The following is a 21,803-nucleotide window of genomic DNA, read 5'->3' as shown; positions in this document are numbered from 1 at the left end:
AACGTCGGCTTTTTTTCTCTGCAGCTCCTCTCCCTCTGCTTGATCCAGCGGGGGAATCACAAGTGTCTGTGTTTGACTTCTCCCTTTGTTTGGCAAGGCGCTCTGATCGCATTCCTCATTTAGCATCCTAACGTCGCTCTTGGATGAGGAAGCAGCAGCCTTTGTTTAGGAAGAAAGTCTCTTTGATAATTAGAATTAGTGAGAGATGTATCAAAACCCAAAGAAAACGTGCTACAAAGTGCGAATACATCCTTTATTTTGACAGCCCTATGGCAGAATCCCCAGGTGTGGCTGCAGGCGGTGCCACGCTCAGCCCGCGCCCCTGCGTGAGGCGGCAGCTCGCAGCACGGCCTGGGGCGGGCCGCGGCCCCACGGGGCAGGCTGTTTTCCCTGGGCGGGCTGTGGGCGCCCCAGCAGGCCGTGGGCTGCTACGGTGCCCTGTCCTGATGGCCTCAACCGGCACGTGGTGCCAGCGTTAAGCGGCACCGCTCGTCGTGTTTTGGCCCGTACCGCCGAGGGAGGTGACTGCGGCGGAGCGAAGGTGCGAGGGCGGGACGCTCTCGTCTGTGCAGCCGCGCCGTGCCGCTCGTGCCGGTGCTCTGAGCACTGCAGAAGGCCACGGCTGGGTGCCCGGCTTCCAGATAGGGGCCGGCCCGGCTGTGCTCACGGGCCCGTTGGGACAGCCGTGGGGTGTGGGGACGGCGTGCTGCTGAGGGGCTGTCCCTGGGTGCGAAAAAGTCATGGGGGTGACGGCTGGTGGTCTGGATTTGGCTGCTGTGGAGGTCTGGCTAGCAGAGCAGTGGAAGCTGAAATCAGTGTAGCAAACAGGGAAAGGAGTAGGGGCTGCAAGTACATAAACTGAAGGCCTCTTTGAAATTCAGATTTTTTTTTTCTGCCTGTGCAAGAGACTGCTTGCACAGAGCTGGCAACCCTCGGCTGCCTGTCCCTGTGGCACTGTGCAGCCTGGGCTGTGCTGGGCTGAAGTCACTGCAGTTATGGAATGCTGTGCTGATGAAAAAGTAAAATATAAAACGTAGGTCTAAGGTGGTTTAAAGTGGATACCCAAAATTAATAGACATGTTTGACCTTAATCTGTCTTCCTGGACAAGTTTAATTGTGGCCATTTCTTAACTTCAGCGTGAGCTCTTGTTTTAGAAATGTTAGTGTTCTTTTAATGCGCTTCTTTTTTTTTTTTTTTAACTCAGTACCATTGTATTGTTATTTTTTTTTTTTAATTTGATTTTTTTTTCCAAGGAAGAAAAAAAATTTGTGTGCATGAATTTCCTGGAATGAAAGGCACCAAAGCTTTGGATGTGCATAAGGTGAATTGTTCTTTCTAAATAACTGTCTGTTTCTGAGGTGAGCTCAGACTGGCCAGGGGAAGAAAATTAAAATGCCGGTTCAAGAGCCATGTTTGAAGGAGCTCCTTTTGGAACGGTGTTGTTTTTGCACTCATGTTCTGTCCTATGTGCTGGCTGAGGTGAGGATCACTCCCTGCACAGCTCTGGGTATGATTTGATGCTTAAGAACTGACAGGTATGTTGATTTATACCAAGCTGAGCCCCAGCATGTCTTCTAGCTTTTACTGTTTCCCTCAAAAATTAAGCGGAGCGGTGTTACGGTATCCATGTGTAATTCTGAATATTTATTTACAATATAATGTGCTAAACACAGACACATATCCCCCTCTAAAAACAAAAACATGCTAGATCTCCAGAGCAGTTCACTTCAGGAGGTCTGCTTGTCATGTGAAAATGCAGTTCTGATTTCCTGGTTGGCTGTGAATAGACGCTGCCTCTCTTGTGTGGTACACATGATTTTCTATGTTTTTCTCTCTGTTTACAAGAAAAAAAAGCTGAAAATAAGAATCTGTACACACGAGCAGCAATTTTACACCTCTCTTTTAGAAATTTACCATCTCTTACTTGTGTGAAATAATTTCAAATCTGCTATGAAAAAGTAAAAGGGACCATCGGTGCCTTAGACTGAACAGTTCTGAGATATGCTGGTGTAGAAGAAGTCCATGGTTAAATATATAAAAAAATAATATTTGTTTTGCTCGTTCTTTCTGGAAGGCTGGTTTTGTGAGTGGGATTCTGTCAGAGCAGGAACTCGTTGCTTGAGTGCACTTACTTTAGTTCCACGTCTTATCCAACTCTTGGAACTTGAACTTGTCATTATCAGACACAGAAGGTCAATGCATTAGCCATGGTGCTAGCTCTTTCATGTGGCCTTTCTGAAGAGGAAAAAACAGCTTTTAATCTTAGCTTTTATAAAATACTGTGCGTACTGGGATACATCCTAACTTGTCATTGCCTCGTCTGTTTTAGTGCTGGGAGATATCTGGAGACACTTTATGGTGCCACACAGATACACACGTCTGCAGAAGGCCTAATCTGAAGTGAATCTTCTATAAATAATAAACAACAAATAGGTTCCTTTTAGTTATATTAGCCCCAAATAGGTCACGTACATTTGTTTTAAATGCAAACGTAACAATAAAGTAAATTCCCTAGGTGGAGAATTTGATGTGTTTGTGCAGATTTTCTGGACACGGTACAGAAAAAGCCAGCACCTATATTTTACCATTTAAAATATTTATATATTGTCTCCTAAAGTCCTGTGTCTGGAAAACTGCTTATAATAATCTTTATCAACTCCCTTTGAATGGAAGCTTATTGGTGCTGCTGTGAGAGAAGTTGTCAGCTTTGTCAATTTCTTGCCTCAGAATGACCTTATTTTTCGATAACTGTTAATTTGAGGGATCCTCGTCTGCAAGTCAAAACAAACGGGTGCTGAATTATCCAACTGGCAAGGCGCATGTGAAAGATGCACCTGTAACTTAGATTATCTTTCTAACAGATCATACCTGGTTCCCAGGCTAAACTGTTCATTGTACAAGCATACTAATAGCAAAATGATAGCCTACAGTAAGGTAAATTGGGCTATTTAGTAAAATCAGTACTTATGCTGAAAGAAAAGAAAAAAAAATCTTAAGAAGGAGGAGCAATGAGAAGAAAATGAAAATGTATCAATTTTCTGTAAAACTGCAGCCCTGCACCCCAGGGGAGCGGGGTTTCTCAGCTGAAGGACTGCAGGCTGTTGTGGTTCCGTGGGCTTCTGCTCAGGAAAGGTGGTGAGGAAGCAAGCCTCGTGTCAGCGGCTTTGTGCTCCGCGGCCGTGTGCCTCCACTGGGAACAGTAATGTGGTTTCCCAATAAAGCCAAGTCCGAAGAGACAGCCTGGGCCATCCTTTTAGCACTCCTCCTCACCATAAGACCTGATACGTTAGATTCCGTGGGCAGCTGCAATGGGAAGGAAGGCGTGTCTGAGAAAGAGGCAAATTATTGTGGTTGTTGTGGATGAAAATGGCTGTGACACCTATTGTGATTTTCATACCACTGTGGCCTAATATAACTGTGTTTGGATTTTAATTGGAGTCTTTAAGTGCTAGCATAACACAAACAATATGTATAGGATATCTCAGAGTAATATTAGACAAAGGTAAACGCTAAAAATGGTAGTGCTGTTTTCCAGCTTGTGTTCTTCTGTGGAGCTAGCTGGAATCTTAAGTTCCGTGTGTCACCCATTGTAATATACATAATTTCTGCATCCCTATTCATTTTCATCCCTGAGATGCATTGTAAAAGTGTAAATCCATCACTAGATAATTTTCAGTTCCATTATTTACAAAAATGAATAGTTAAGCAAGTCATTGTTAGTGGGATGCTATTGTTGTTTCTCGGAGATAGGGACTGCCAAGGTCTTGAATGATGTACACTTGAATGTTCTTTCAAGACACTTGTACCTGTTTCATTTGGGAGGAGTTTCACTCATGTAAAATCAAACAGAAACAATTTTAGTAGCCTCTGAAAAGAGAAGAAGGGAAAATGGATATTAATGAACTGTTTAATATTCCGCTACAGAAGAGATGCAGTGATTTTGCTGTTGACACTTTTGCATGGAATTAAAGAGATCTGGTAGTTGTTTTACTTGTCTGTCTTTGTTCCTGAAAGACTTTTCAGTGTCATCAGATTTGGTTTTGTAACCCAAGAGATGTTTTACAGACATGCAGACAAGGAAAAATTGCTTCTTTTTCATGAAACTCATTGCTATTCAGAATGTGGGCCTTTGATGAGTTAGAAATTTTGGCTAAAGCTTTAATGAGGTTTTCATTTCGTGAACTTGTGTCAGAAATGTGCAGCTCCATGACTCACAATTCCGAATTGTTTTTTTTTCCAGAGAATTTTTCTGGCTTATAGTTTGTTACTCAGTATGTTATTGATTTTTGAGTTGAGAGGTTTGCAGTGAAGGTGGAACAGTTTAGGGCTGTAGATCTTTACCGTGGGATCTGCCCTGCCACACCTGCTTGCTCCATTCAGGTAAGCATTTGCAACTCAGGGTTATGCAGAAGATTCCAGGGCAGAAGTGCCAAAGGTGACTGCGGGGTTCTCATCACAGATCACTTCTATCGCACTCTGTGTATCAGCTCTGCTGGTTCTGTAGCTCTTAGATGTTAAGACAGATCTTGTTGCTGGCTGTCCATGTGCTGGCACACGCAGTGCTGGATGTTCTTTGGGTGAACTCATTTTGTGAAGCACGATGTGCTGACTGTAGAGCCTTCACTTCTGTGATGTGGCGGAGGCCGTGGAGCCTGCACCAGAGGACTGTACAGAAGCACCGTCTCCTCTTTCCCTGCATTTTTTGTTACAGTGATGCTGGTACATGTAGTTCCCTTTAGGTTTTCAGCTAACGATACTGCAATGTCAATAGCTTGTATCTGAGACTGTTTTTCAAGGCACTGTGCTGTGAATGCAGAGGAGCAGATTTAGGTACTTACTGTGTAACTGTAACTAGATAGCCACTTGTATTTATGTAATGTTTACTAAAAGATTTCCTCCTGTGCCTGGCTGTTTCACCGCAGCTGGGCAGGAACTTAGGGAGCTTTCTGCAAACTTTCATTGAATGACCTGAGATTTCAGAGCCTTTCTTATGTTCTTGTGCTGTGCTACCGTCAGAAATTGTCTGAACTCAAAGCCATTTGGTTCGTATGCCTTACCATATTTTGATATATTACATGTGTTTTGACATGTTACAAATAATAGGAATATTGAAGTAATGGTAGATTGACATTTCATTTCCTTAAAATTATTTTTTTCAGGGATGCAACAAATGCAGAAGTATTCTGGCATAACAGAAGGAGGGTGTATGAGTGCATAACGTGGGCAATTACTGGCACTTTGTGAAGGCACGTTTCAGGAGTGATAAGACTTCCTTGCTGCAGACCCTGGCAATACATAATGAACTTGGGGCAATGCTATGTTCATATTGAATATTCATAGTTCATATTGAACTATAAGCGTTGATAGCAGGGAGCTGATACCTTTCCTCACTGCGTCCAAACAATGATTTTTGAAGACGATTTCCACATCATTGCAGTGATGTGGCTGTAGATGTGGTGAAAAGCTCTTTATTCAATCTAATAGGTACTAATGAGTATCTATTACTATGAGAAAAATTTACACTCCAGAAAGTATTCTTCCCTTCAGGTGCCCACTGATGGGCAGCAGTACCGAGGTGGAACTGCTGTGTGCACAGCTAACTCTGGGGCACCACTGAGGCCCCCTCCTCGTGTCATGGCAGAAATGCCTCTCATTACAAGGGACCGCTTTCTCCCACTAGATTTTTCTCTCCTTCAGTTCAGGAAACATCAGGAGAGAATAAGAATGGATTTACAGCTAAGGTCAGAGGAGCAGGGGAACCCCAGGCATGCAGCCCAAGGGCAGAGACCTATCATGTCACTTGCAGATGACATCACTTCTCGCTGTTAGAAATAATTTGGGATGTGACTTGAAATTAAAACCTGATATAGGTCAGTGTTTGGAGATGACGGGGGTGTGTTTGGGCCGTTTAAAATTGTATGGTTGACTCCAGGACCTGTTCTGGTCTCCTCTGTTTTGCAAACCCTGCAGTCTCTTCCCCACTCTTCTAGAAGGAAATATAAGAGTCCACTATTGTGTGAAGCTGCTTTTCCTCAGCAAAATCATTTTCCAGAGAGAAGGAGTTTGCTGGCTGGATGCATTCACTCTTAATAGTATCTGAATATTTGAATAATGAAGTTTGGAGGGCAGAGATGTGAGGGATCCATGGGAGGTGGTCCACGCGCCCCTCGACTTTCCCCTGGAAACGCCAGTGTGGTGTGGGTGATCCTGACGTGTGACAGACGTTTGAAAGCTGAAATGTTTTTTGTGTGATTAGTTATGCCCTGATTGGCAGATTTGAAAACAAAATTAAGATATGGCTTTGACACACAAAAGGAGGAGAATGATATAATCTATATTTAGTACTTCTCTCGTATGTTCCATAATGATTGGCTCCGGGGCCTTATCTTTCTGAAAATATTAACTGGTGCTTTTTTCAAACATATTCTTCCTTCTGCAGCTTTTGTTACAACTTGGTATTTCGTTTTCAATGCCTGCATCCATGCGTTAGGGAGCAGCAGGACGGGCTGTGTTTGCTGGGTGCCTCGCTGTTGCTCTCCCTGTGCTGGCTGCAGTGCAGTGCCAGACTGGTGCTGTGGCTGCTTTCACAGAGCACACCTTTACTTCTAGGCTGGAAAGGAGACCAGGAAGAATTTATCTGTCAAGTAGCAAGAAAAATACCTGTCTGTTCCCACCCAGACTGAGCTAAAATTGTGTTTTTGTTTATTTGTGCTAGATACTTTCTGGATTTATCCTGAACAAGAAGTGCAATTGTTGAGTTAATGCCCAGGAAGCAGCCCTTCTCCCCTCTGCTACACCCTCCAGCCCAGAAGGCCTTTGCACACGGTAAGAAAGCCTCTCTTCTTTGTTTCCAAGCTGAGCTCTGAGTGCAAGTATTTAGGAACACTTAAATGAGTTCTATGCAAAAGTTGTTTGTTTATCAGCTTTCAGTCTGAAGTTGTGTGAATTGTGGCCGTGGTGTGAATTTAAGTGTTCAGTACCTAGGTTGGTGAATGATGGAGTTCAGTTATTTTAGAGACTATGCCAACAGCAATGGCTTTATAATCAATGATAATCTTCATAATTTATCTGGGACAGTGGCAAAAACAAGTGATCTACCTGTGTTAATGGCTGCAGAATATGTGAGTGTGTTCTGCACAAATATGTTCTTGAAAGGAGGGGCTTTGTTGTGGGTCTGTCACTGTCCTGGGAAGGTAATTTCTGAAAATAGGGGATACGAATGCAAATCTGTGCTTAAAAATATTGAGGCAAGCATGTGCATTAGCTCATTTCTTGCTATTGTGTATTTTTTCTACAGTAGATTCACTTATGATGTAGACTGTATAATTTAATTTTGCTGTATTCAAACACAATATGCCATATTGTTGATGAGAATATAAGCTTTTGTCTTCATCATGTACTACTGAGCATGCTTTGCTTCTCTGACATCCATGCCGTGGTGGCACATTCAAATTTCGGCAGCAATAACTCTGACCAAAACAGCTAACAATTTGCACTCCCGGATGAATGTTCTGGGTGGGGAAGAGGTCTTTATGTAATAGCACAGGCAGATTTCAGGGATCACTGCAGCACGCTGTAAATGATGTATGAAATGAGAACTTCCCAGCTGACGCGCGGTGAGCACCGTTGCTGTGGTCTGCAGTCGCTGCTGCGAGAGGCTCTTTGTTCTCACACCATCTCAGACACGTGCCAGTCCTTAATGAGGAACGCTCCTGTGCTTGTCTTTGAAAGCAATAAGTCTTTAACAATGGTGTGTTAGGAAAATCTCTTCAGATGCCGTATCAGTCAGTATCCCATGGAAGTTTCCTGGGTGTTTGTACATTTACTTGAGCTTAAGTATCGTTATTTTACAGTAATGAACTTGCCATAAACTGTTTCATAAAAACTTTTTCTTCCTTTACTACTAAGAATATATTACTAACGGAAAGTGTCCTGTCGAGTACAATGCCATGATGGAAAGTATTTATTTGAGATGCAGATGATGAAGCTTGTACATGAAGTGTGGTATGAATAAGGAGGTTTTGTGTGCTGAAAAGGAATTTATCGGGCTGGGTGGAAATTAATTTTTCCTCAGAGATCAACTTTTTGTTCTTGTAAGCCTTCTGTAAAAGTGGCTAACAGATTTACTGAAACAGGACTGAGGGATGCTCTTAGGAGTAAAGTTTGGGATATTAAATAGAAAGAACTGGAGGGCTTTGAAAAAGTAATGAAAATAGGTGAAATCTAATAGTATCTAGTAAGAGTATCTTTTCCTGTTAGCTGCAAGGGTGCCCTTAGCTGGGGTGTGGGTGTGTTGGCTGAGCACAGCATGACAGGCACCACGTGTAAGGGAAGAAGCTGAGTGCAAGGCTAGGGTGGATGAAGGAAGAGGTGACTCCAGAGAGGTTAGCTGTTGTAAGAGCTTGGGTATTTATGGGGGAAACTGTAGCAGTGTGAAACTGGGACTATCGTTTAGCTGGAGAAGTGCGCTCAGGTGATCTCTGCATCTCATCGTTACACAGGGCTGTAACAATTAGCAGCGAGTCACTTCCCTTAATGAGGAAAATCTGGGAGGTCTAATCTCCTAATGATGTTCTCTGAATGTGTTCGATATAAATGACTTGGCAATCTGGCAAATAGGAAGAATAGCATAAAGTGAAAGGTTTACTTTCCTAATGAAACATGCTTGAGGTACTGTGAGATTGGGCGAATGGGCAAGAAGAAAGCAGCTCTTGAACTGTTTACTAAATTGATGACACAATGATCAGAACAACTTTCCTAAAAGGGGGAGAGAATCCCATTTTGTTTGGGCTCTTTCCTATTTTCCCTTTTCAGAAATAGAAGAGTAGGAGGCATCTGCACCCCCGTGTTAAAACCTTCCCACCGAATGTTCCGTATTGTCGCCTTGAGCTCCGGTGCAGTGAAGTTGTTCTCTTTCAGTGCTGCTTTGTTTTTGACCCCTTTTTGTGAATTCTCTGAGGAAAGAAACATATTCCCATCTTTTATAGTAATCAAATTTATCTGGCATCTCTCAGCCTCCTGCATTACTTATGCTACAGTTGGCCAGCCTTGGGAAGGCTTTAGCGGGTTTATTTATTTATTGTTCTAAAGTGAAGGTTTTTGACTTGAGGTCCCCCATATAATCCTGGGGGATTTTGAGAGGAAAAACTGAAAGTGCTTTCTGCCATTATTTTTATATTATCTTGGAAGCTATAAAAAACCACAACAAACAAAAAAATCCACAGCCTGAAAAACAAACAAAACCCCACGTGTCCTCCCCCCCCCAACCCAGCATGAAGCTCCCTTATCTCTGTTGTATTGGAAATGTTTTCATGTTGGTGTGAGAGCTCGGTGTGGCTGGTGTCATCACATTTCATTTCAGTGAGAAGGCAGCAGAAGTGTTTCGTAAGTGTCTGCATGGGCTAATGAAATTCTTAAATGTAATTAATAGCTCGTAATGTGCCTCTGCTTAGTAAATTGTGTCCTGTCCTGCAAATATTTGCTCTCTGGGGCTGGTACCTGCGCCTCCTTACTGACGGTTGAAGTCTGGCCAGGTACGTTCTGGTGGAGCCAGGCAGGTTTTGTAGCTTGTGTGTTCAATATTTTGCTATTTTCTTTGCGAAAAATGGCACTCCTGAGTCCATGAAACATAGATGGAAATTCATTGAAATAAACAAAGATGCCCCTTGTCCTGATGGCTGATGGCATTTGTGGGAAGCCAGCTGTGTTTTTGTAATAATAATAATATACATGAGGCATGTGCAATAAATACATTATTTGTAAATAGATAGAGATGTACCTGAGCTATGCAACCTGCAAGAACTCTTTTCTCTCTCCCCTTCTCAGTCAAGGTGGACATGATGCTAACCAACCTGAAACACACAACCTGGAAAACCTCGAGTTCTGTACAGATCCAGAGTTTACAGCTTGCTAATGCTTTGGAAACATGCTTTGCTTTTTCATATATCTTTAAAAACAAACACATTTCTGGTTAAATTTATTTTCAGAAAGTGAAGGAATCTAGGAACATTAAGATTAGAGTGTATAAAATAACCATTGAATTGCCCTGTGGCGTACAGCAGAGATAAATGAAACCAAGTGCTAACACAGAGAGAGGCAGACCTGCGGTTAAGGGTAGAGCACTTGTTTTTGGCTCTTGGTTCTGCTGAAAACTGCTGGTGGAGAAGGAAGCAGGAGGGCAGTGCTGGTGCTATGGAGGCAGATGAGTGTGTGCTGCCCAGCCTGGCTTTCGTTGGCTGCTGCCACAAAGGGCTGCGTGCCTCAGTGCAAGGTGTGAGATAATCAACACTGTGGTATTTTAAATAGACCTGGAAAGCGTCGGCTGTTCAGTAACTTAACGTTATTGTAAATGTTACTTGTGGAAATAGCCAGCAGTGCACCCTGTCTCAGACCTTTTGCCTCTTTTCCAGTGTGCCTACAATTTAAGGGGCTGCTTTGTGCGCAGTTAACGTCAGTCGCCACAACTTTGATCTGGGTGTTCACCAGACTTAAAAACCAACACAGTTTATATGGGAATAAGAAGTGTCAGGTGTTTAGCTCATCTTTGGAACAGTTGGGAAGATACGACCTTCTCTACTGGCTGGTACAGTCCTGGGCAAAGAAAGGGAACTTCTGCTGCTCTAAAGGATGGAGCTTGCCTAGAAAACGTAAGAAAGATAAGTAGAAATGGAAACCGAAGGCAGAAAATTCAGATTGAAAACAGTCTGTCAATCAGAAAGCCAGCTTGAAGAGTATCAGTAAAGATCTGAGAATAGCGTGTTAATATTCGCCTTACACTTCAACTCCATGTAGCATCGCTTTAAGTTTTTGTGGTTTAAAATATTCTCCAGAATGTTCTTAAATTAGGTTTAGACAGAGGTAAATTATCAAAAGGAAAAAAGAAAAAAGAAAGAGCTTTTAGAGATTTTTGTTGAGCGTGCTCCGTCTGCCTTCCTGCAAACCCATTGCTTTCACTGGAATGCCTATAGACCACATCTGGCTTTGTCACAGCTTCTTTTTTAATTTCTGTTTCTGTTGCTGTTTGTTCGTCAGTTTATTTCTTTATTTGAAAAAATGAAATGCTGATTATGAAGGAACAAAGCTGTACTAGGGAATCATCAATTATTTTGCTTTCAAATACGATTTATTTGACTAACAACCTTAAAAGCTTTGACTGATTTAATTCTATTTTATGCCTATGAAATCCGCAGAAGGTTGACCTCGCCATCTTCCTCATCTTCTGCTTTTAAAGTCCTAAATAGCGTTCCCCCTCTGATTCTTTGATCCTATGACATTTTTCTTAGAGAAGTAAACAGTGATAGTGAGAAAATGTTTGTATTGCCTTTCTGAAGTACGTACCTGTGTAGAGGGATTTTTATTGCAGGAGGAAAATCAAATCCTTGTCACCTAAACTGCTAATTATGCTTGATAAATGTATGGTATATATTTAATGCAAAGAGAATTTAGGAAATAATACACCTTGTGTAATTACAGCGACCGAGCTACTTCCATCAATCTAATTTTTCTGATTTGGGTTCATTTGCATTGCATTATTTTTATTAAACGAGCTTTCAATGGAGGCCCTGCTCTCTGTCAAGAGCAAGAATCAAATACTGAAGTATTTCAACCTGCATAAATCCGGTTTGCACATCACATGCATCATGCATGGCTGCTCCACGGCAATAGAAATGCAAACACGCACAAACGTGGCCATTTCACGTAGGTAAAAGTAGCAGCTGAGAAGCAGCCCGTACATCATAAATGCATGTAGGTCCCCATTCCATAGGTTGTCTGCACACGCTCACGTGCTTGGTTGGAACTGCAACAGATTCTCATAGTGCCATCCTCAGTCCCATGGAAGAACGGAGCGGAGCAGCTCTGTGCAGCGTGTCCTGGGAGCTTCCTCCTGTAGCGCCGGTCTGGAAGGCTTGGTTGTCCTAACCTGATTTCCTTGGGCTTCCCAAGCAGCAAGCAATTCGTGTTCTGAGTGCTTCTAGAGATACCGCACTCGCTGTTCTGTCTGTGTTACAAAAACTTCCCCAGTCAGCAGACCGGGCTGTTTCCTCTCTAATAGAGTATGAAATTTTCTGGAGACAAGGAAAGGTAGGAAGAGAGTGAAAAAGAAAAGAAAAAGGGCTCTGTTACAGACATGCATAACTTTCTGCGTGAGAAATGGGATTTCTGGGTTCCTATCCCTCATACAAGGTGGGCAACTTCACACATTGCTGCTACATCTGAACAAGATCTGATTGTTCTGTTCCTCCCCTTCACTTCTGGTACAAAACTGCTGCTGCTGATCCAGCAAAGGCACTCGTGATCTTAATTAGTATCGCAGCTGTGTAAAGATAACTGTTGTACCACTCTCCTTCTATTCTTTTATATCTTTGCAGGTATTCTGTCACTGGTTTTCCCCATAATGTAGTGTTGAAAATCTCCTATGTTATTTAGTGAATAACGGCCTCAGTTCTCCCTCCCCCCACCCTATTTCTAAGCTTCAACTTAAACAAAAACCAACCCCTATACGAGTGTGCATGTATGTATGTGTATCTGTATGTATATATAGAGGGAAATTTGTAGAATGTTTCTAGTGACAATACTCCTAACTCTGAGTGTCCATGGTCATAAATGCTAGGGAAGTGGAATATAAATTTAGTTTATATTTAACAGTTTTATTTAATGTTTTGTTTTTTTTTTTTTTTTTAAATTGTTTCCTGCTCTTTTCTGTGGCTAATTTTGCCTTTGTTGTTGAGGAGTAGACTTGCTCTTAAAAACAGAACCTTGGTATTACATGAATAATTTAAAGGATGAGAGAGAAAATAATTTGGACTGAACAACATATTCCAAAATATGGATCCTTTATGCGGCATCCAGAACTGCTCTCTGCTGTTGGTGTACATGGAGGTGTTGAGATGCTGCACAGCCACACAGGGTCTTCATATGGGGGGATGCTGTGAATTGAGGTTTGCTTCTAAATAGTTGCAATCAAAATATTTATAGGTTAATTTGTTAGCTGCGTTAGGAAATGCTATTTTGTAAATGAATGAGACTTGTTTTTGGCAGGCTGTAAGAGAGGTCTGCAGATTGCAGTGGTGGGGGTGAGCAGGTACATGGCACAGTGAGCCTGTGGCAGCGGTTGTCTTCATTTCTGGTATATCCCACCCGCAGACACCGGGACAGGGCCAGGGGTGCCCTTAGTTGTGCTGCGGCACAGAGAGAAGGGAAGGCAGAAATGGGGAAAGTCGGTGAGGGATGGCAGCAGCGTCAGCCGCCCCGAGGCGCTGTGCTGTCGAGCCGCGTGCAGTGAGTGAGCGCTGCGTGCCGTGTGTGCGGCTTCATCCCGTTCTGTCAGCACCCCCTGCTCCCACGTCCTTCAGCAATGCATGAGAATGAAGGGTGGAGTTTCAATTTGCTTCTTATTCTCCAAACAATTCTGTAAGTAAAATAAAGTACATCTCGTACGTATGATTTTTTCCCACTTCCTTGAGCATACCTTCCTCTCAGGTGTGACCCTTCCAACGAGGCAAAGCAGTTCAGCTATTTCAGAGCTGTACTTAGAGATCTGTTCGTTTTGACAGTTTCCTTTAGGAGGATACTGACTACAGCTGTGATTACTTTGAGAGAAGTGGGAGATATTCCGTATAATTTAACTTAGTGTGGTGATTAATGTTAATAAATAAACACTTTTTTCCTCTTAAAATAATTGCAATTCATTAAATCCAATTCATTGGCGAGAAAGCTGTGGACTGATTGTGTGCTGTTGAGTCCTGGGACTAGTTAGAAATAATTCATCTGTTTCCATGTACCACGTGCATTCTGTGGAAAACAAACAAAAAAGTAAATAATTTCCATTAGTATAATGGGATAATGGCACCATTTCTCCAGTTTGTAATAATTACGTTTTATTTGGAGAATAAAATACAAGGATACTGTAAAGAGCTGCACGTGCTTACTGCCAGCGCTAACCATCAGGTTTATTAAACGTGTTTTTCAGATGTAACTAGTCGCCAGTAATTATAATTAATGTTAATATTCTTGCAAGAATTGAGGACTTTTGTTTGTTTCTATAAGCTTAAAACAAGGTCATTTGCAGAAGATAAAATGTAGAAAATAATTCCTTGTCCCGGTCAGACGGCCTGTAATAACTTGAAATTTTCAGAGTTCTTAATAGCTTGCAAAACCTTTGCCAGCGTATTTGGTCATAACATCATTACGGCTCTGCTCAGCAGCCCAATATATTCTCTCAGTGATAATTAGAGCGCAGTCGTTCAGCTCCCTACTGCTCCAGACCCAGAAGCACCTTCTGCGAACGCTTCCTTGGCTGCGCTCCTCCGGGTTCTTCACAGGAACAGGAGAGAAACCCATAAAGGGCAACTAATGGATTATTTCATTGATTATAGATTTTAAGGCCAGAAGGGAGTATTAAATCAGCTAATGACATCCTGTACAACATACGCTGGCAAAATTAGTCTTGTTAATTCTATATTAAACCTATAAACTTGCATTTAAACAGAGTATCTCTTGTACTGTTTAAACTTGTCTGAAGATACCCACATTGAGACAGGAAGGTTCTGCCATTCCTTGCTTTTCAGGCAGATATAAAAAGCATATGCCTTTTTGTTTGGCTTCCCTCAGCTTCAGCCCCTGGGTGCTGGCCCTTGTTCTGGGTTCTTTGGTGAGACACAATCTTTTACTATCCAGTACGTGGAGGTACTTTTGTACCTTTATCCTTGCTTTTTGATAAGCTAAATATGGCTCTTTTTTTCTTTCTCTGTAAGGATTTTTCTCCAGTTTTTGGTGCTGGACATCAGAGCTGTGCAGTTTTCCTATATTGGTCTCATCAGCAGTAACACAAAACCAGTTTCCTGTTCTTTTTTCTGACAAAGAGCATTCGATTCTCTGCGTTACAAAGAGATCTTCTGAACTTCTTGTTTTCGTAGTTCTGAAATAGTTTGTCTCTTCATTCCTTAGTGTGATTATTTTGTATTTAGGTATTATACAACCAGTAATATCCAAACTGCTCCTGGTTTCCAAGTGGCTCCTGCCCTGCTGGTCGATGGGGCTGTTGTTCTTTTTTGGCCTTTGTGTCCCCCCGGGTGCTGCCAGCATCCCACACACTGGGAGGCGTTTGGTGTGGAGCTGACTCCTGCTGGCTCCCAGCCCACACCATCCCCACGCTGATTACTCGGCCAGTGTACTTTTAGATGTACTCAGCTCCTTCTTGACAGATTCTGTCTGTGGCTTGCTGGCAGATTATTGTGCAAATTTGATAATTTGATTTTTTTTTATTGTACTGAAAGTTAAGATAGGACTCTTTTCCATTGCTGTCCCAGTTTACCAAGTGTGAAATCAGAGTGGTTCTGAGGCAGTCTCTCAGGAACCTGGAATTTCACTGATCCCTTTGTCACTGTCCCGTAAGGAAATCAGCTCCTTCCATTCACTCTTTGATGGCTGCACAATTCCATTAAAGCATACGTTTAGATCTAAGCCAATTGTTCAGTTTTCCTTGCTGCCAGCTGCAGCTCTTCCAAAAGAGATGGTAACGGTTGTGGGTCACAGCTTTGGTATCTCACTGGCTCTGAAGTCATGCAGTAAAAAATATAATGGAATGATTTTGTTGCAAACTCCAGTTTTTGTGTACTTTTGGGAAACGCTATGGATTAGGTGAGAAGTTCTCTGCTTAGGTGGAATTTTAATGTACGTGATGAGGAAAGCTGACTTGCAGGTTTGAAAAGCTGTGCGGTGCAGCAGGATCGTATTTACTTGTTACAGTAAATCCTGCTGATTGTCATTTTGTCAACCTCTTGTACCAAACCATTCTATTCTCTTCTAATTAGCTAATGACATCTTTTGATTCTATTGCAAAGTTGAACAGCGCTTACCAAGGGGAAGTGGTTTGTGATGTTAGAAAAACACGTTGTGAGGAAAACAACAAAGGGACTTTTTAGATCACCTCCAGATAAAAGCTTGGGAGACACAGATGTTGAAGTATAAAAAATAATGTTTCTCAAGTTTGGGTGTACGTGTGGAGGTCATCTGGCAGTTTTAGGGAATTTTACTGTGAAATAGTTTGAAACTTCAACTAGTTTGATAAAATCCAACTGTAGCTCTGCTATTTACAACAGTAAATAGAAATATGAGATACGTGTTATTAAGCTTCCACTGAAAGGAGCAAATTGAGCAATTAGCAGTCGTGGCAGGTGCTTTTCCAGGGGGTCAGTCACTGTTACACAAGAGCACAGAGCTGGGAGGCTGACGGAGCCTCGGATCTGCACTGCTGTGCATTGCTCTGCACGCCTCTGATTCTTAGACAACTTATGGATCGATTGCTTTACAAAATCCTTCAATGCTGGAATGTTGAGAAAGCACGAGCAGTTGTCTCGTGCTGATGTGGTGCTTATTTCTGCAGCCTTCTTGTTTAGTTTGATGAGAAGTTCTACATCTGGCAGAACCTGCAGCCTATTTCCATCAGTTGTTTTCATGTTGATGAGCTATAGTTTCTAGACAGCCAATCAGGAAGAAAAGAGCCTCGTTTATAAGCTGAATGCAAGCTGGATTTTGGTTTTCTTTTGATTTTCTTTTGCGTGTTAATCAGTAATTCAGAGAAATTAAAATTCTAAATGCTGTAAAACTGCAACTCTGCAAACGTAATTGATATTACCTTACAAATTAGAAATCTTTGTAATGTTTCTTTTATCCGACATCACAGTTTAATGGCTATATTCTGGCAAACTTTATTTCATATATTAAAAAAAACTTAACTGAAAATCCCTCTGAACTGTGTTGTTGGCTTTGGTACAGGGCATGAAATAATTTTTCCATCTTACCCCACCATTCTCCGAAGGTCAGACTTTAAATTGGGCTGTTACTGTCTCGCTGCAGAGTTTCCAAGCTACGTTAATTTTTGGTCTGCCATTGATGGATGGAGCAGTTTGAATTCTGACATGCAGCAGCCTGACTGGAATGACCCGCAGAGGCAGATGTCAGCCTGTTATTTCATGCCCGTTTGTCAGAAAGAAAAAAAAACAGCCCTTTTTTTTTTTTAAGCAGTTCTTCTTTTGTACATGAGAGCACTTGGAGGTAGGCGTGCTGTTTGATGAACGTGCACACAAAGTCCTGTAAAATTCATGCACGTTTCTCATTTGTGGGAGACCTGTTCAGGTATCTCAAGAATTTGCTGGTGATAATATCCCAGCATGGACGTACCCTCGTATTTTCTTCTCTGTGATCAAGTGTGTGAGAGCAATCTTGAAGACCTGTCCTACCTTGTGAAAAGGTATTATTTTGCTCACAGATAATCTGTGAAGATTAACGTTGTTCTTTCAAAAAGCAAAAATGATCACATCTGTTAATTTATGGCTGCAAAACAATCTTCTTTGTGATGTATTTTTGCAAACTCGTTGTATAGCAGGAACATTTCACGCCCTTTGTCACAGCATTTTCTCTGAGCGTGGGATGTACATTTATTTGGTGCAAAGGAGTTTTCTTCTCGTGCTGGAGGAAAGCTTTCCTCCAAAAATAAACACAAAGGGAGTTTTTTTGTCTTAAAATGTGGAAATCAATTTAAAGCACCAATGCAGGCAGCAAGAGCTGGACTTCTACAGTCGAGGATGAACTTACTCCTCACACAGGACAAACTGTTTCACTGATAAGGACGGAGAAGTGGAAATCGCTTCAGTATTCACAGTTCCACCTGAACAGATTTTAGCCATGCTGGGGGGCAGCTGTGTTCCTGTGAGCCCCTGCAGCTGCACTGCCTGGTCCTGGTCCCTGCGAGCAGGAAGGCAGGGCTCACAGCACTGTCCTTCAGGGTATTCCAGTGACACTGTCATCCAGCTGAAGGGAATGGAAGGAGGGTATTCTGGGGGAGAGGCTGTGGTAGAAAAGGAGTGAATAGAAATAATTTTGAGTGGATGAGAATTTTATCTTGTGATCCTTTTTGTTTTGCTCGTTCTCTGATTTGGATGCTTTCCTTAATAGCACGCTCTAAATTGCCACCTTTAACTTTGAAACTAGTTCTTTGTTCCTGAAGTTCACAGATAATTTGGAGAATGTCTGGCTAAGATGTCGTTTGCTCCCTTCCACCAGTATGTGGTGTCTCTTATCCTAACATCTGTTTATGCAGCTTTCTTAGAAAGATACTTTGGGAAAATTAAACATGAAGTACCGTCAGTTGGCTGCTCCTCAGTTCCTCTCATGTATACCTGTTCTTTTCATAGCAAAGCTGCTCTCTAACTGGGAAAACCACTCAAAGTTTCTTAAGAAATTATTAGCAAATTGAAAATAAAAGTTGCCCACTTTATTGCTATAATTTCTATGGACCTGGGTTTTTATGCTGTTTTACACAGTGTTTTTTTTAAGGATTTTGTAGATGAGTGTTTGCTGTGCCAGTCCTGGGCAGCCGGGTAGTGCAGCCCTTATTTCTGCCCCTGCTCTCAGGACATGTAACTGAAGTAGAGTTGGCTCTGCTGTTCTGCTGCTTTTCCACTGACGTGTAACTGTCCCAGTTGCTGCTGGATGCTGCAGCCTGTCAGTTTACAAAGTTTACCTCAAGTGGTGCAGGTTACCAGGACGGGGGAGTCCTTCTGTTTCAGAATTCAGGACGCTCACACAGCCCTTCATGGTACTGTCCTTCCTTTTCCAATGGGGATCTCCTCAGATGCAGACCCTTTCACTTCAGCAGGCTGTGACTATAAATTGATCTGTTAAGTTCATCGCTCAGATGTTGAAGGACTAAAAAATATTTGATGACACGTCTCTTCTGTTGGCATTTGGAATGACAGAAGGAAATCAGTCAGTTAGAATTCTCTCTTTATTAGGTTATTACTATAACCAGATGTTGTGGTTTTGAACATACTCTACAGTTTGTCTTTACTTTCCTGCTGGATATAGAAGCCAATTACTTTTTACAGTATGTTTTCTTAGTTCAAAGCCAGAAACGAAATATGACTCTGCTACTTGAAGTGCTGGTTATAATTACCTTGGTAAAAATAATCATGTGGTGTGGGCACAGCTTTTGCCTTCTGTTAATGAACTAATTTATATTCTTGATTTGGAATAAGCTCTTGCATTGCTCCTGTATTTGGTCAGTTAGAAATTGTTAGAAATGGTACTTCTGATTCCTAATGGAGATCCTAATATTGTATTGATAAACCCATTGTTTAATGTCAGCTTCCCGAAGGAAGGAAGAAATGCTGGAATAAGTTCTAATGGTAAGAGCTAGGCTGTGTGTTCTTGGAGACTCTTCTGTTGCCCAGACCTCGGCTCTGCCTTGGATTCCTCTTCCTTCCCTTTCTGCATCGTCCTCCAAGATGTCACTTTCAATAGGTGGTACTGCTGTTGTTCTCTCCCACCGCTAACAACTCTCCCTACTGAAGACCTACCTTTATCCATTGTTTGCATGAATGTTTGTATCCAGTTTGTATGTATGAAGTGTATTTTTTTCCAAAATGAAAGAATGCCTGAAAGCCTCTCCACCCTTACATAAAAGGCCATGACCTTAAATGATGCAAAACGACAAGTGGCATGGGGCAGAAGTGTTGTCAAAGCTTTTGCCATTAGCATTTCTGCAGAAGTAGGTACTTAAATGCTAAAAATACAATGGACGCGTCGTTCTTGAAGCATACTCTTGACAAACATACCAATGCACGGCTGTGACATGGAAAGCAACAGCTGACATTTTTTACGTGGTGTGATATCGCTTCATGATTTATAGTGTACCCCTGCAGTTCTGATGGTGACTTGGTGCACAGCCAGTAGCACCAAGGTACTTTGGAAACTGAGCACAGAGGAGAGGGCTGTTTTGATATCACCTTCTTTCTTGTAGATGAAAGGGAAGGTTTTTATCTATATTCAGCAGAGTGGTACCATGGGATTTTTAAATGATCTACAGAATGGCTGAGGCATCGTTATGCCCTGTGCCAGGCAGCCAGACCTCGGTTCACATACCTGAGCAGAACAGCTCTGTTTCCTGCACAGCTGGAAGGGAGAGAGTATCTCAATGCGATCTACCCTTGCCAGCATGCTGCAAAGTAAAGGATAGCTCTGAAGTCCTGGATGTAGGTATTTACCTGCAGCTACAGAGTAAGCGATGCTAGCTAAAATGTATCTGCTCATCTCTCCGTATCCTGGTGCTTGGCTATTTTCATTCAGTGCCAAACTTTAAAGAGAGCTTGGAATATTTTCCCAGCTGGTTGCAGACCTGGTTTTGTTGTTTGTTTTTCAGCATTTTTATGGGGGGCTGGGAGTGGCCCTTTGTATTTTTGTAATGTTTCCTCGCCCCAAGGAGACTCAGACCTACCAGTAGGGAAGCGTTCTAACCCACCAGTTGTAAGTAAAGAGCCTTGTGTGTTGCAATGTGTTGTAGCCCAAGAGTTCAGAGGGAAATTTTAACTGTCCCATCAGTTGCAGGTAGTTCAAATGTGACTGGTTAACAGTCCACAGCAATTCATTGCTAGTGATCTCCTGCAGGGCACGATGACAGGACTTTCTGTAAGTAAGCTATGTGTAACTACTCCCAGCTTTGGTTCACAGTGTGGAAAGTAATGGATTCTAGCTTGCTGCGCTCCTAAAGGAGTCAGTGCACTCGGCTTGTCATGGCAAATGCTCCTGCCTACCTGCCTCTCTGCCCTTCTCTGTGCGTGCAGAGCAGTGACATTGATATCTGAGCAATGGGAAGATGGCTGAGTAAAGAATGATCACTGTTTAAGTGGCCTGCCGTGTAATGGTGCTTTAACTGGTGGCCCTGCTGATCCCAGTACTTCAGCAATGACATACATAACTTGTGAGCTTTCTTTATAGGTGGGGCTGACGTAAGGCTTACAAACCTGTAAGTAAAAGCTTTGATGTTGGTGATATTATGGATTAAATAGTTTATCTTATTGATTGTACATTAACGATTAGCGTGATAAAATGGGAATTGAAACCTTACTGACAAGGGAAGCATTCTTCAGCATTCTTGGTGGATCTTGGGATCATTTCAGCATTCAAACCATGTTGTTTCAAATAGTATAAAGCAATGACATTTCCAAAAGTTGATGCAATGTAGGAACTGCAGGCTGTTCCACGTTACCGTGATTTAGGACAAGAAATGTTCTTGGCTTTTGAAAGATGAAATTTAAGCCTTAGGACTTAAAAAGTCAACTTTATAACAGAGATGAACATTGAAAAATACCAAGCAGTGTAAGGAGAAGCATAGAAGCTAACTCCTGAGTCTGGGCCCAGAAGAATGGGGAGGTATAATTAATTATTCAAGTGTCATCCATTACTAGGAGTATTCTTTCAATGAGACCTGAGAATTTTCTTCCAGTGGAAATTGTACAATTACCTATGGAGTAAATGGTGTAGTATACAATGATATGTCAAAATGCGCTTCAAGATGTATGTCAGCACTTTTGTGCAGGAGAGGGAAATAAATCAGAGGCGTGCCTGAACCACTCTCCCTGTGCTGGCACTTCTGAAGTCCCATTTCATCTGCTGCAGTTACTGTGAAGTTTGTGAAAAATTGTGAGGGCTTTCTGCTCCCATTTTTCTACTTTTGTTATTTAACGTTTTTAATGAAGTAATCAAATTGAAAATTTTCCCTTAATCTTTTATACCTTTTTCAGAATCAATTTTCATAACATTTTCCTATGAAAATGAATGTCATTCATTCTCGTGTGAGACACAGGTATTGAAATACTCAGTATATAAGAACTCATCAAACTTTAAAAATACCCTTCCTATTAATTTCATTTTCATGAGACTGCTTTTATCTCTGTTCCAGGCAGTTGTTACTGTAAATTGCTGGGCATCAATTTGCTGTGGGTTTTTTTTTTTAATGTATAAA

The 21,803-nt window shown here is 41.9% G+C and overlaps 1 protein-coding gene across 2 annotated transcripts in view; it reads left to right on the top strand.

The window, feature by feature from the left end:
• ZFHX3 (zinc finger homeobox 3) overlaps window positions 1-21,803 on the top strand; it is a 508,991-nt gene that overhangs the window by 163,907 nt on the left and 323,281 nt on the right. For both annotated transcript variants that reach the window (XM_052686500.1, XM_052686501.1), the window contains one exon: window positions 6,717-6,826. The gene's annotated coding sequence lies outside the window, so the exon portion shown is untranslated. The remainder of the gene's footprint in view (window positions 1-6,716; window positions 6,827-21,803) is intronic.

This window comes from Tympanuchus pallidicinctus, unplaced genomic scaffold (genome assembly GCF_026119805.1).
Source record: "Tympanuchus pallidicinctus isolate F22 unplaced genomic scaffold, pur_lepc_1.0 scaffold22, whole genome shotgun sequence".
In the NCBI taxonomy this organism is placed as follows: domain Eukaryota; kingdom Metazoa; phylum Chordata; class Aves; order Galliformes; family Phasianidae; genus Tympanuchus; species Tympanuchus pallidicinctus.
This window is presented reverse-complemented; position numbering and strand designations above follow the sequence as displayed.